Source organism: Uranotaenia lowii, chromosome 3 (assembly GCF_029784155.1).
Source record: "Uranotaenia lowii strain MFRU-FL chromosome 3, ASM2978415v1, whole genome shotgun sequence".
In the NCBI taxonomy this organism is placed as follows: domain Eukaryota; kingdom Metazoa; phylum Arthropoda; class Insecta; order Diptera; family Culicidae; genus Uranotaenia; species Uranotaenia lowii.
In genome coordinates, this window is record NC_073693.1 from 30,868,189 (window position 1) to 30,883,773 (window position 15,585).

At 28.0% G+C, this 15,585-nt stretch overlaps 1 protein-coding gene across 9 annotated transcripts in view; it reads right to left on the reverse strand.

Annotated features, from left to right (window-relative positions):
* Window positions 1-15,585, reverse strand: part of LOC129758136 (calcium-binding protein E63-1) — a 263,324-nt gene that overhangs the window by 66,545 nt on the left and 181,194 nt on the right. The gene's annotated exons all lie outside the window — the stretch shown is intronic.

Below are 15,585 nucleotides of genomic sequence, written 5' to 3' on the forward strand. Positions count from 1 at the left end.
AGAACAAATTCCAGACCGCATCGTGTTGACACCTCTCTTCGCATGATAAATTACTCTCTTTCAATGTCATCACAAAAATCTGTTTTTCCAACCTCCTAGCGTGAACACCAGAACCTTCATCGTTAAGAATTTTTTTTGTCATTTCACAGCGAATTTTTTTTAAGAATACTTTTAACCATGTAGCCTCCGGGAAATTTGCGACGTAAAAACGTCGGCGTCGGCGGCCGGAAACTTTTTGGGCTCCACGCTAACGTAGCGGGAATGTCTCCAAAATTCTTGTCCCCTAATTTATAACAAACATGCGTAACGTGTGGGTGTCAAAAATAAGTTTTGTTTAAAATTCTTTGAATTTTGAATTGTTTAACTGGAATTAAAATTGTTAAAAGTTTCATGAGTTGAGTAACAATGGATTAAATATGCCAGCTTTAAGCTTTGAGGTGTACTAGGTCACCAAAAACAATCAATTCCAACTATGAAAACCGTACCGAACGGATTGTAAACCCCCTCGTAATCCATTCGGCGTGTGACCAGCATTAATCCAACCGGTTGAATCGTGACTAGAAGCGGTTCCAGTACCCGTCGTGTCGTCGTACGGAGAGATTTCACTAAGCTGTTAGATCATACTGGTAACGGTCCTTCTCTGGCCTAGCCAACAAAAACCTCCCCCGCTGCTGTGCTAAGAGGTTATGAAAATCAAATTAATTTTCCGCAACCAACAACAGAAACAGCACACAGGCACAGCTCATTCGTGCCACAAACCGAGGGACCTTGAATCAAGATTGAGCCGATGCGATGATGGTTTGTTGGGTTGGGTGGGTTACTTTCGTTCTTCAGCGTTTCCTTCACCCCAGCAGTCAGCAGTCGTCGGTAGCTCTGGGTACGTATAACTTATTACATTATACGGCCAATTGATATAACTAACCGTGGAGCCCGTATTCCTCGACACGAAAATCGAGAGGGGAGAACAAGCAGAACAACCACCAGGAACCATCGTTCGCCTCCACCCAGCAACCCACGAGTCTTTGAAGTGTCTTGAACGGCTTAAGTCTACAGCAACCTAACCTGTGGTAGTCAAGCCACAGCAACCATCAAGCTTGGAAAGCGACTTCTTTAACCGATTATGATCATCGTGACGTTACCTGTTGGTCTTTCGAGTCGAATGAAATATGATTTTTTGAAAAAAAATATTTTTAAGAAAAAGAAAACTTAACAGATTTTAATTTTTCCTGTTTTCCTCAATATAAGCCATACGAACATAATAAAGATTTTTTAACAATACTTGAACTATCGTTCGCAATCTAATTTCAGTTGAATAAGAAAACTTTAGTTGAAAAATTTAAGGAATCGTCAACAAATTATTGTTGGATGTTAAATAGCAGAAAATTTCACATTATGACACTGAACATTTGCAAAACACTTTCTGGTGGCTCCAGAGAGTAATCTGATTGGAACTATCTTTAAGATATTTCCTTTGGCAAACTCTCTCCAAGTCTGGATTGAGATCATTACATATTTAAATTATTGTTAATAAATAATTATTTGCAGTTTCTTAGAATTGAATATTGTCTTACTCAGATTCCTTAGCCTCACAATCCAAATCTCAGCTTTGGTGTTGTGATCCAAAATTCATATAAAGTTTTTAAAATGTATTTCTACTGGTAACGAAAATGTGTGATCCAAATGCAAACTTAGACGGAAGGAGACCAGTTGCCAACCTTTTAAATTTAATTAAAAATAAAGATGAGCTCTTTTTGATTTTTTTACAGCAGAGTAATCTGTAATTTCGCTATGGACTGTTCAGGGCCGTAGGAAGAACTGTCTCATGGGGGTGTTTTTGGTGACAATATTTTCCGTATCACTATGTTTTTGCTGGAAAATGCATACATAATTAGGAAATCTGAATGAATAACCTGTATGATGAAACTCTGATATTTCAATTCAGGATCACCATTATGAAATTTGTTTATGTTTCAATTCTGCATAAGTATTAAGAATAAGAATTTGAAATTCAATTATAAAAAAATAGTTTGTAATTTTAAATAGTTTCTTTCAGTATTCCGGAATGATGAGTTTTCAAGATGGAAAAAACAATTTAATTAAAATTCAAAACCAAGGTTCGAATCAGGCTTTTGTTCCAATGATAAACCGAACTGAAAATCATTCACTAGTTTACAGCATTTTTGAACTCAGTGAACTGAAGGTCATTTCTAATGTGAAATCGGGCGCTGAATCCGAAAATGAAATTCAAAAAAATCTCAGTAGAACCGTTTTTGAGTTATGCTCCAAATATGAAATTTCAGAAAAATTAAAAAAGTTCATGTACTTAGATTAAAATATCTCGGACGGCATAACAGTAATTTGAAATTCCTCTTTTGCATATTCAAGGTGAATAAATTTTCTATCGATCATCTGAACACTGTTTTTGCTTTCGACCAACAGTATTGTTGATATTAGTGACTTTATGAGAAAAAAATTTATAAAAAACGCATTTTTTTAGAGAAAAATTTTTTTCAACGAAAGTTTTAGACTCGATGGTAGCATTTAAAAAATCTGATTTTCTTTTGCGCTTGAATGTCTATTTAAAACGAAGATTTCAAGTGGTAATTTATCGAAATCGGTTGAAAATTGAAGAAGTTATGGCAACTTTACCATAATAGTATTTTTTGTAGTTTTTCATAATTTAATGAACCGCAGTACACTTATCATAGTATAGGAAGAATGAAACATGATAAATCTCACTCGCTTCAAGTCAAAATTATTTATTAGTTTACCAGAAGGTCACATGCCAAGTTTCAGGAAGATCTGACCATAGGGAGGGGTTGCTTGTGTCTCAAACGTGAATAAAATTTTGAGGTATTTTGCCCGGAAGGAACGAAAAATACTGGTTTTTCATCAATAACTTCTTTCATCACTAGCTGATTGTTTTTTATGGTTAATTTTCTTAAAGCCTAAGTTGAGACAAATATTTCACCCGAAGACTGTAACTCGATTGGATTTGAAACAGTAAAGTTATTGCGGTTCAAAGATTTTGTTTTGGTCGAAAATTCTCGTATAAAACGCAATGAGTAAAAAGTACTCATTGCGTGTTGGACAAAATTTGCGGCCTTTGAACTGCAATAACTTTTCTGTTTCAAATCCAATCGAGTTACTGTCTTCGGGTGAAATATTTGTCTCAACTTAAGCTTTAAGAAAATTAACCATAAAAAACAATCAGCTAGTGATGAAAGAAGTTATTGATGAAAAACCAGTATTTTTCGTTCCTTCCGGGCAAAATACCTCAAAATTTTATTCACGTTTGAGACACAAGCAACCCCTCCCTATGGTCAGATCTTCCTGAAACTTGGCATGTGACCTTCTGGTAAACTAATAAATAATTTTGACTTGAAGCGAGTGAGATTTATCATGTTTCATTCTTCCTATACTATGATAAGTGTACTGCGGTTCGTTAAATTATGAAAAACTACAAAAAATACTATTATGGTAAAGTTGCCATAACTTCTTCAATTTTCAACCGATTTCGATAAATTACCACTTGAAATCTTTGTTTTGAATAGACATTTAAGCGCAAAAGAAAATCAGATTTTTTAAATGCTACCATCGAGTCTAAAACTTTCGTTGAAATAAATTTTTCTCTAAAAAAATGCGTTTTTTATAAATTTTTTTCTCATAAAGTCACTAATATCAACAATACTGTTGGTCGAAAGCAAAAACAGTGTTCAGATGATCGATAGAAAATTTATTCACCTTGAATATGCAAAAGAGGAATTTCAAATTACTGTTATGCCGTCCGAGATATTTTAATCTAAGTACATGAACTTTTTTAATTTTTCTGAAATTTCATATTTGGAGCATAACTCAAAAACGGTTCTACTGAGATTTTTTTGAATTTCATTTTCGGATTCAGCGCCCGATTTTACATTAAAAATGTTGGTCAGTTAATCAAGTTCACGATTTTTTTTAAATTTTGTAAACTAGTGTAATAAACTAGATACACATTCCACAATCCGATCACAGGAAACAAATTTTGATTTTCATAAAAAGTTGGAACCAGAACATCGGAAATGACTCAAAGCTAAACTCACCAGATATTTCTCCACAGTTATCCGGGCAAGGCAAATTCGGGTGATTTTATCTAAAAACCAGGCAAAATCCGGGCGTTTGATTTCAAAGTTTACTACCGAAAATCTAATCAATAAACTGAGTCGATTTGGGGTAGTTTTTGAATTTCTCAAACCCTTAAACACAATGGAGAATTAATTTCCAAAATGTTTTATGGAATTTGATGATTAATTGTGAGTTTTTATTCATATCAAATAAAGGTCATGGCACCCATTTTTTTAAAATTCAATTCACCCAGAGTAGGAAGGGACCAAAAGCAATGAAGGCTTACTGATGCTCATCCATCTCTAAGTAGGAAGTTTTTGAGCCCATTTTCATTGCCATTAGTCGAAAATAGTCATCATAGTTTTTTAATCTGCTTACCAGATTGGGATGTTACCAGATTGCCCGTTTTTTCCCGGGCATGTCCGGATATTTGAAACAAATTTTGAGAAAGGTTCGGTCCGACTCGATTGCTCAGATTTAGTTGAAAAAATCCCGGATTTAGTCCGGTTTTAATCAATTTATTTGCAAAATCAAACAAAAACTTTAATTTAATTGTTCAATTATTATGATTCTGGGGTATAAAAATGAAATTTTTGGAGTTTATACAAAATGTTCATTAACGATGTATAGAAGCTTAAAATACAATTCATAATCAGCTGATGTGTTTCGATAAAAAAAATTATTCAGGTGATTTTTTCTTGAGTAGTCAGGTTTCTAGATAAAATAGCCCCGATACGTGTGGGAAAAATTCTGGTAGCCTTAATTTACCCTGTTATTTTGTTTGTTAATTTTATTGAAGAATATCATCTTACTCAAGAAGAATAATAGTATAACGATATGACTGCAAAATTTCTGACATATTCTTGATTCTTTTGATAAGGATGAAAATTCCATTGAAAAACCTAATCTTCATATTTAACATCATGAGAAGGTCTTATTTGAATCAAATAAGTACAGGCAAACTTAAATTGATGATTTGTTCATAATGTATTCAGTTAATTTAGGAATGGAATGTCATAAGTTTTGTGATTCCATGAGAATTTCCTTATTTAAAAAAACAATTTGATAATTATGAGAGGTTAGAAAATCTCCTCTTCTCCCTTTCATACTCAGCAGGCTAAAAACTTAACGGAATTAAGAATATAAATAAGGATAACTTTTTTAACTCAATTTAAGCTCAAAATTAGATTCAAAACTCAGTATCAGAAGTCAGAAACCGGTAGTTGATTCAATAACATCCTCGAACACAAAAAGCTTCTAACAGAAAAACTTTAGTCTCAGGCAAAACTTTAACCACGATGCAAAACAAATAAAGCAAGTTTCGAACCAGATATTAACTGAGAAAAAAAAAACAAAATGATATTTTGGTAATCTGTAATAATATACATTGGTTACTCTCAAATGTTATAAATGTTTCATTTCTGATTTTGAAATCAAGATCACAAATAAAATCGAACTATTGAATAAACGTTAAAAAAATGTAATCACATATTCTTCAAGCCTAAATCAAGGTCTCCAAAATTATTTACAAACTCTGAAAACAAGTTCTTTGAATTTGAAAAGTAAATTCAAGTTTGAAATAGAAATAACTTTAATTCTCTTTGAGAATTGAGAGTTTTCAATGGCTTTTTGTACAAAAGGATTTTATCACCCTTTGATTGGAAGTTGCTGTGAATTAAAATTAAATGAATATTGTTAATGTTTATTTGACGAGAACTTGAAAATTCGTGTTTTTATGAATATTAATTGTAAATTGAAAAGAAGATCAAATAATTCACATTAGAGAAAAAAATGCATTTCAGGTAGCAGATATCGAAAAACAGAAAGTAATTTGGAATTTGTTTAAATATCTGAAACATAAAAAAGTTCGCGAAATTTGGTTTATTTGGAAACACTGCAAATAGAGATATGCCATGTCTGCAAATTTAGTACATGGTGAAAAATACTTCTAACATGGTTTTGGCGAGAAAAGAAAGACAACTGCGTAAAATGGCGATACATTTCCACAAAACATTCTTTGGCGCACTTATCTTGGGGTTAATCGAAAATGGACATAACAATGCCATCCTCTGTAAACGAAGAAAACAATATAAAATGGAAAAAAATCATTTGAAGTTCTTTCCCAGAAGATATTATTATTTTCAATCTAGAAAAAGACTCTCATCAGAGCAAATATTAAAAACAAAAACTTTTCAGAAAAAAGTTCAATGCGACAAAAGTTGAAACATAAGTTCTAAATGGATGTTTAAAACACTACTCAGAAAAATCAAGAAACTGAAGAAATAAAACAAGTCCTGAAAATCTCAATGAATTTAATCTCTGTTTCAAAATCTACAAAAAGAAAAGATTAGAAAAATAGTACATAATATTTATTTTCTAAAAATCACTCATGGAAATTCGCAATTCAACTACAAGAATGTTTTCTCTGATGAACATAATTTGGGAAATGATATGCTGGATTCAGGATATTAAGTTCAGCAGAGGATAATTATAAAATAGAAGTTCCTCAAATAGTATAAGACTTTGGTTCTTGGAAAAGTTTCAATTCGAATTTCAAATCTTATACTGGTTTTGGAATAGAAATTCTTTAGAGAAACTCAGTATTGCCGATAGCATAAATTTAAGCAACTACTAGGTATAGTTTTTTCCTATTCTTGTTGTTTTTCTCAATCTTGATTATTGGAAATTTTGCATTATATATACTTATGCTTATCCTATTGAAGTAAGCAATCTCATGGTGCCCATTTTTATTTATTTTATTTTCAGCGTAGCTCTATACTCAGCCAAATTCTTATTATAATTTTCATAAGATACGTCTTATGAAGCGCCTATTAGAGTCTAAAACTAATTTTCCTAAGAGTCTTATGAAATTCTTTCAATTTTCATACGAAGTCCTTATGAAAAATAGAAAAAACGTCATTGTGAAAAAATAATGAACACATTCATTTCATCAGTCATTTTTAACAGTCAAACGAAGTAGTAGAGTTTTTAATTTAATTCTTCTGAATGGTTAATTTGAAATGAAGTTTTTTTTGTGAGCGTTAAACATATTTGTTTTTTGTTTACTTTTCAGCACGTTGACCGAGAAAAAAACAAGTTCAAAGAAGCGGAAGCGGCCGAACAACTTCTTTGGAACCTGGTTTTGATGTGCTGCTGATGGCGACCATAATAAATGTAAATCTAATCAAATTAGCCGAACAATAAAACTGAATGTTTTTTACATCAATTGTGTTGAATTATTCTCATCAAACGTGACATATCCTGGTTTTATAAGATCCTCTTATGAAAAGCAACAACCTCTCATTGGAGTGGGTGTTCATCTGCAAAATTCATTGGCGTCATAAGAGAATCTTATGAATTTCAATGATTTTTCTTATGGCGCCACTTCATAAGAATCTTATGGCATATATAATAGTATTTTTCTGAGTGTAGGAAACTCCCCGGATCAATTGCCCTCATTGCCCCCTCCCCCCCCTTCATCTGAAGTTGCAGTTTTGGCTTGTCCCGGCCGAATTCTTTATTGAATTTGTGGACAAGCATGGATGTATTTAAGAAAAATTGGGAATAAACTGTAACCAAATTATAAAGCAATACTTGTAAGCATTCTCCAGCACGATCTACGGTGAATGATGCACGGATACACCAAAGATGTTTTACTGAATCCTTTTGCTTTAGGGTGTTATAAAAAAGACTGCGTTTTCAATATCATAAGTTTCTCAGGTTTTTTCTAGTTTTTAGCCCTCTTTCATGAATTTTGTTCAGTTTTTCGAAACTTTTGCAATCGAGATTGATCCAAAAGCTTCGAGTTTGTACTACAATTCATCTGAATCGATCTTGCAGCTCGATCTTCTCCGAAAGATCGCATAATCCTCATTTGATCTCTACATCTCAGATTTTTTAAATTAGATAGATATTAGAGATCGATCTTTCCCCGAACAACAAACACTCCTAGTTCAAGCTTTCCATCGTGAGACTTTCTGCTTATTTCGACTACACAAAACACTGAGCAAAACATTTTCAAATTTACCGTATTTGAAGTTGTTACCACCCTTATTTTTACCCTCATTTTACAATATTTATATTGATTGCGATCAAATCTATATCACGAGTGTACGATAAAAATGTCAACTTTATAAGAAATGAATAAAATTAGTTTAAAACATTTTCAATTTATAGGCTTTAAAAATTCTCAAATTTGGGGACGATCCTTCCATCTCTTTTTTCACCATTTTTAATAGATTTAAAAAAGTCTTCGTTTTTGCAAAGGTGTATTTCCGAAAAAATGGAGATAAATTAATAAAATGATTTTAGGGAATTTTGATTCATCTACGACTTGATGGTATAAGACGAAAATGTTATCATCAAATTATCACATTTTTAATGCTTAGTTTTTAACCGTTTCAAACAGGTGACCATCACCGAAAACAAAGGAAAATTCTATATAATATTCTCAAAACGGGTTATTTGTATCCGGGGCGCTTATTGCTAAACCTAGTCCATCCATTCATCCATCCACCCACTCGCCCATGCTTTTGCAGAAACGAGCGGTTGAGTTTGATTTTCCGCAGTGACTGAGTAAATCGGCACTAGACATGCAAAGTTTCCATCGCCGTCGCCGTTGAGCGATACGGAGATGGCAAAAGCAATTTCCACTCCCGTTCCGCGGAACTACAACACACCTTGGCGCAAATCTGAAGAACCAAGGACGAGTCCGTGCCTCGAATCTCCTCCATTGGGTTTGAAGGAACTTTTGAGGGAAAAATTTCCCACAGTGCCATCCGACATCCGGCCAAGCAACGCCGCCGCTGCGATTAATTCGGAAATGGTGCAAAGGTGAAAAAAGTTGTTCTATCCGCACCCAAACAACGGAATTGCAGTTGGTGGGAGGGGTGAGCGGAAAAACTTCAAAGGTCAAACATGACATAGAATAAGGCGTCCAAAGTCGATGAGGGTAGTTGGACCCACGAATAGTGGAAAGGAGATGTGAAGGTGAAAGCAACAACATTGAACACTGGAAAACAAATTTGTCATTCCCCGGCGAAGATCACAATCTGTCCCGACCTCGGAATGTAGGTCGCGCGCGTTCGAACCATTTGTGCCCTGCCCTGGGAAAAGGTTCGGCTGTAAAAGACTAACTCAATTAAGTTAGTCGATTATTTCGAGAGTAATCCAACACCCCGGGGCCTAGCGAAACCTTTCTGTTGTTGACAAAATTGACGGACAACAACTGGCAACGACTGCTGTTTAAAATTTTATTTCAACCGCCCCGAATGTGTACCCTCTCCCCGGGCATTAGATTATCGATAAAAAACAAAACAAAAAAATCCTTTTTCCCCAAACCCGGCCGAATTTGCATAAAAATCGTGTTAGCCAAACGAAAACAAAACCCACGCAGAAGGCAGAAACGATAAAACAACACAAAACGCCAGCCCACCGCCTCAGTTGACACGCAGCGACAACTTCTGAGCGCGCGGATGGGTAAATATTTGAATCAGCCACGTTCTGACACCCGTTCCGTTTGCTTTCTGGGAACGAAGAACAAAAAAACATTCCGAAATGTTCAAAAGAATTCAACGGTCGGGTACGTTAATTTTATTAAGGAAAAGGTTTAAAAAACTTCCTTCGGAGGTTTGGATGAAACGACAGAAACTGTTTTCTATGCAAAATTGGTATAATGATACTGACAAAATCAGTCATTATTTAATAAATTTTTACTTTTTTTCAAAACATTTTAAGAATTTTAAAAATGTTTGACGTTTTTGACATTTTTGGATTTTTTGACATTCTTGATTTTTTACTTTTAAATTTTTTAGACAATTTCGACATTTTTTCCATTTTTTACATATTAACATTTCTTGACTTTTCTTTCAAATGTTTAAATATTTCTCTATAATTTTTAAATTTTTGCCATTTTTAACTTTTTTTCGTTTTAATTTTTTTTTAACAATTTTTGGACATTTTTGCATTTTTTACATTTTTCAAATTTTTTAAATTTTTTTATATTTTAACCTCTTTTTCATTTTAAACATTTTTTACATTTTTGATGTTTTCACAATTTTTACATTTTTTATTTTTTTTTTTTACATTTTCTTTTTTTTTTAATTTTTTACATTTTTAAATTTTTTACATGTTTAAAATTTTTTAAATTTTTGACATTTTTTAAATTTTTTACATTATTGATATTTTTTACATTTTTTCCCTTATTTATACAGTTTTCAAATTTTTTACATTTTTGACATTTTTGACTTATTTACAATTTTTACATTTTTTACAATTTTTGACATTTTTGACATTTTTGACATTTTTGACATTTTTGACATTTTTGACATTTTTGACATTTTTGACATTTTTGACATTTTTGACATTTTTGACATTTTTGACATTTTTGACATTTTTGACATTTTTGACATTTTTGACATTTTTGACATTTTTGACATTTTTGACATTTTTGACATTTTTGACATTTTTGACAGATTTAACATTTTTGACATTTTTGACATTTTTGACATATTTTACATTTTCAACATTTTTTAACATTTTTTAAATTTTTTACATTTTTTACAGTTTTTACTTTTTAACACTTTTGACATTTTTGACATTTTTGACATTTTTGACATTTTTGACATTTTTGACATTTTTGACATTTTTGACATTTTTGACATTTTTGACATTTTTGACATTTTTGACATTTTTGACATTTTTGACATTTTTGACATTTTTGACATTTTTGACATTTTTGACATTTTTGACATTTTTGACATTTTTGACATTTTTGACATTTTTGACATTTTTGACATTTTTGACATTTTTGACATTTTTGACATTTTTGACATTTTTGACATTTTTGACATTTTTGACATTTTTGACAATTTTGACATTTTTGACATTTTTGACATTTTTGACATTTTTGACATTTTTGACATTTTTGACATTTTTGACATTTTTGACATTTTTGACATTTTTGACATTTTTGACATTTTTGACATTTTTGACATTTTTGACATTTTTGACATTTTTGACATTTTTGACATTTTTGACATTTTTGACATTTTTGACATTTTTGACATTTTTGACATTTTTGACATTTTTGACATTTTTGACATTTTTGACATTTTTGACATTTTTGACATTTTTGACATTTTTGACATTTTTGAAATTTTTGACATTTTTGACATTTTTGACATTCTTGACATTTTTGACATTTTTGACATTTTTGACATTTTTGACATTTTTGACATTTTTAACATTTTTAACATTTTTAACATTTTTAACATTTTTTACATTTTTTACATTTTTAACATTTTTAACATTTTTAACATTTTTGACATTTTTAACATTTTTAACATTTTTAACATTTTTAACATTTTTTACATTTTTGACATTTTTGACATTTTTAACATTTTTAACATTTTTAACATTTTTAACATTTTTAACATTTTTAACATTTTTAACATTTTTAACATTTTTAACATTTTTAACATTTTTAACATTTTTAACATTTTTAACATTTTTAACATTTTTAACATTTTTAACATTTTTAACATTTTTAACATTTTTAACATTTTTAACATTTTTAACATTTTTAACATTTTTAACATTTTTAACATTTTTAATATTTTTAATATTTTTGACATTTTTGACATTTTGAACATTTTGAACATTTTGAACATTTTTAACATTTTTAACATTTTTAACATTTTTAACATTTTTAACATTTTTAACATTTTTAACATTTTTAACATTTTTAACATTTTTAACATTTTTAACATTTTTAACATTTTTAACATTTTTAACATTTTTAATATTTTTAATATTTTTGACATTTTTGACATTTTGAACATTTTGAACATTTTGAACATTTTTAACATTTTTAACATTTTTAACATTTTTAACATTTTTAACATTTTTAACATTTTTAACATTTTTAACATTTTCAACATTTTTAACATTTTTAACATTTTTAACATTTTTAACATTTTTTACATTTTTAACATTTTGAACATTTTTAACATTTTTAACATTTTTAACATTTTTAACATTTTTAACATTTTTAACATTGTTAACATTTTTAACATTTTTAACATTTTTAACATTTTTAACATTTTTAACATTTTTAACATTTTTAACATTTTTAACATTCTTAACATTTTTAACATTTTCAACATTTTTAACATTTTCAACATTTTTAACATTTTTATCATTTTTAACATTTTCAACATTTTCAACATTTTTAACATTTTGAACATTTTTGATATTTTTAACATTTTTAACATTTTTAACATTTTTAACATTTTTAACATTTTTAAAATTTTTAACATTTTTAACATTTTTAACATTTTTGACATTTTTAACATTTTTAACATTTTTAACATTTTTAACATTTTTAACATTTTTAACATTTTTAACATTTTTAACATTTTTAACATTTTTAACATTTTTAACATTTTTAACATTTTTAACATTTTTAACATTTTTAACATTTTTAACATTTTTAACATTTTAAACATTTTAAACATTTTTAACATTTTAAACATTTTTAACATTTTTAACATTTTTAACATTTTTAACATTTTTAACATTTTTAACATTTTTAACATTTTTAACATTTTTAACATTTTTAACATTTTTAACATTTTTAACATTTTTAACATTTTTAACATTTTTAACATTTTTAACATTTTTTACATTTTTTACATTTTTAACATTTTTAACATTTTTAACATTTTTAACATTTTTAACATTTTTAACATTTTTAACATTTTTAACATTTTTATAATTTTTAACATTTTTAACATTTTTAACATTTTTAACATTTTTAACATTTTTAACATTTTTAACATTTTTAACATTTTTAACATTTTTAACATTTTTAACATTTTTAACATTTTTAACATTTTTAACATTTTTAACATTTTTAACATTTTTAACATTTTTAACATTTTTAACATTTTTAACATTTTTAACATTTTTAACGTTTTTAACATTTTTAACATTCTTAACATTTTTTACATTTTTAACATTTTTAATATTTTTAACATTTTTAACATTTTTAATATTTTTAACATTTTTAACATTTTTAACATTTTTAACATTTTAAACATTTTTAACATTTTTAACATTTTTAAAATTTTTAATACTTTTAACATTTTCAACATTTTTAGCATTTTTAACATTTCTAATATTTTTATCATTTTTATCATTTTTAACATTTTTTATATTTTTAACATTTGTAACATTTTAAAAAATTTTAACATTTTTAACATTTTAAAAAATTTTAACATTTTTTACATTTTTATTTTTGTTTTAATATTTTTGATTATATCATTTTTTATTTTAAGTTTTTCTTAAATTTCTTATATTGTCTTTTTTTAAAATGTTTTTGGTTTTAATTTTTTTTTAATAATTCAAATTTTTTCATTTACATGTAAAAATGATTACATTTTTTAGTTTTTCTTTCCTTTTTATAAATTTTTCTCTTTCCTGTTTTCATTTTTAACTTTTTTTCGATTCCACTATTTCAACGTTTTTGATTTTTTCACATTTTATTTTGTTTATTTGTTTTCAAATTTTGAATTTTTTTTACTGGATTACATTTTTAAATTCTTTTACAATTTTTATAATTGTTTTCATTGTTTTAATTTTCCTCTTTTTTTACAGTTTCGACATTTCTCACTTTTTTTAATTTTTGCATTTTTTTTTAATTTTTACATTTTTAAATTTTGACATTTTTGACATTTTCAATCTTTCATCATTTTTTTTTCATTTTCCCTACAAAATTTTTAATTTTATTTTCAAAATTCTAAGTTCTTTCAACATTATTTAAATTTATATCAAATTTTTATTTTTTACATATTTGACATGTTATTTTTACATCTTTTAAATTTTGTACTGGGCCTCAATTTTTTACGTTTTCTTACACTTTTGAATTTTCAACTCTTCTTTCGTTATTCAATTTTTTTGTAGAGGTATTTTTAAAAAAATTAAATTTCTGTTTATTTTTACATTTCTAAAATTTACATTTACATTTTTAAAAATTTTTACACTTTTACATTTTAAGTTTTATTTAAAATATTTTTTAACCTTTTTTATGCTTTTTTCTTTTTGAATTGATGGATTGTTTGTTTTACTATTTTTTTTTATTTTTAACAATTTTAAAATTGTAAAATATTTCATTTTTTTACTTATTTCTACATTTTTGGATTTTTTTGAGATTTTTTTACCTTTTTTTGATTTTTTTTACAGTTTTGTCATAAGTTTTTTTTACATTTTTCAAAAATTTTAAAATTTCGAGATTTTTGGCATTTAAAACGTATTTCACATTTTTTTATTTTTCTTGCATTTTTGATGTTCTTAGATTTACAGGTGCATTTTTTTTCATTTTTGTATTTTTTTTCATTTTTGACAGTTTTTGGATTGTAATAATTTTTTAATTTTTTTACAAATTCTATATTTTTCACATTTTATATCTTTACGTTCTTCAGATTTTTAATAGAGGTATTTTTACTGTTTTTGTGTAATTTTAATTTTTTTTTTAAATTTTTTGACATTTTTGACGTTTTTGTCAATTTTGTTTTTGTTTAATATTTTCAACATTTTTTATCTTTTAAAAAAAAATTCATTTTAACATTTTTATATTTAACTAGCTGACCCGGTGTGCTTTGCTACACCTTTCAAAATAAAATGTTATTTTCAGAAATTATTCAAATTTTTATTGTATTATGATAAAATTGATAAGAAACTGCTATAAAATGAGAGCTGCAGCTGGAGTTTCGAATTGCAACGCAAAGATAACTTAAACTAATATTCTGAATCTTGATCTATAAATTTGTGTTAAAGATCTGATAATTTAAATCTGTTTCCTTAAGCTTCACCCTATAAAAGGAGGGTCTCAAATAATCGTACGCAAACAATCTAACTTATAAAATATGTTCTAGATTTATGCTAAAAACTGATAAAAGAGACCCCCCTTCTTCCCTATCCTTCCCTTCACCCCCTGCTGAACGGAGATCGTGATCTTTAATAATCACACCCATTTTTATTCGTTCCCAAAAATCCTCCTATATCAAATATAGTTCCACAGCTTAAAAAGTTTTTAAGCTTCACAACAAAATGTATAAGGAGCCTCCACCTTTCTTCCCCTCTCTAAACTGTAAAGCGTAAGGTTCTATAAGGTTCTAATCGTAGAAACATATCTCGTATCCAAATACCTTTCCATGCCATGTTTGTTCCATTTGTTGGCTTCGTTAGCATAAATTGAGAACTTATGCTAAGAAAATTGTGTTGAGCTCACCTCAACATGATGGTGTGTCAGATAATCATAGAATCATACTATAATGATTTTCCATGTTAAGTTTTGTCCATTTCTCGGTTTTATTAAAAAAAAAGTTAAATGTAAGCCTCCTCTTCCCTTCGTATATTTCCAATTCTATAATCTTACTGCAAGAAAGGAATTGTTTCACATAGAAAAAGTAATTTTTGGTA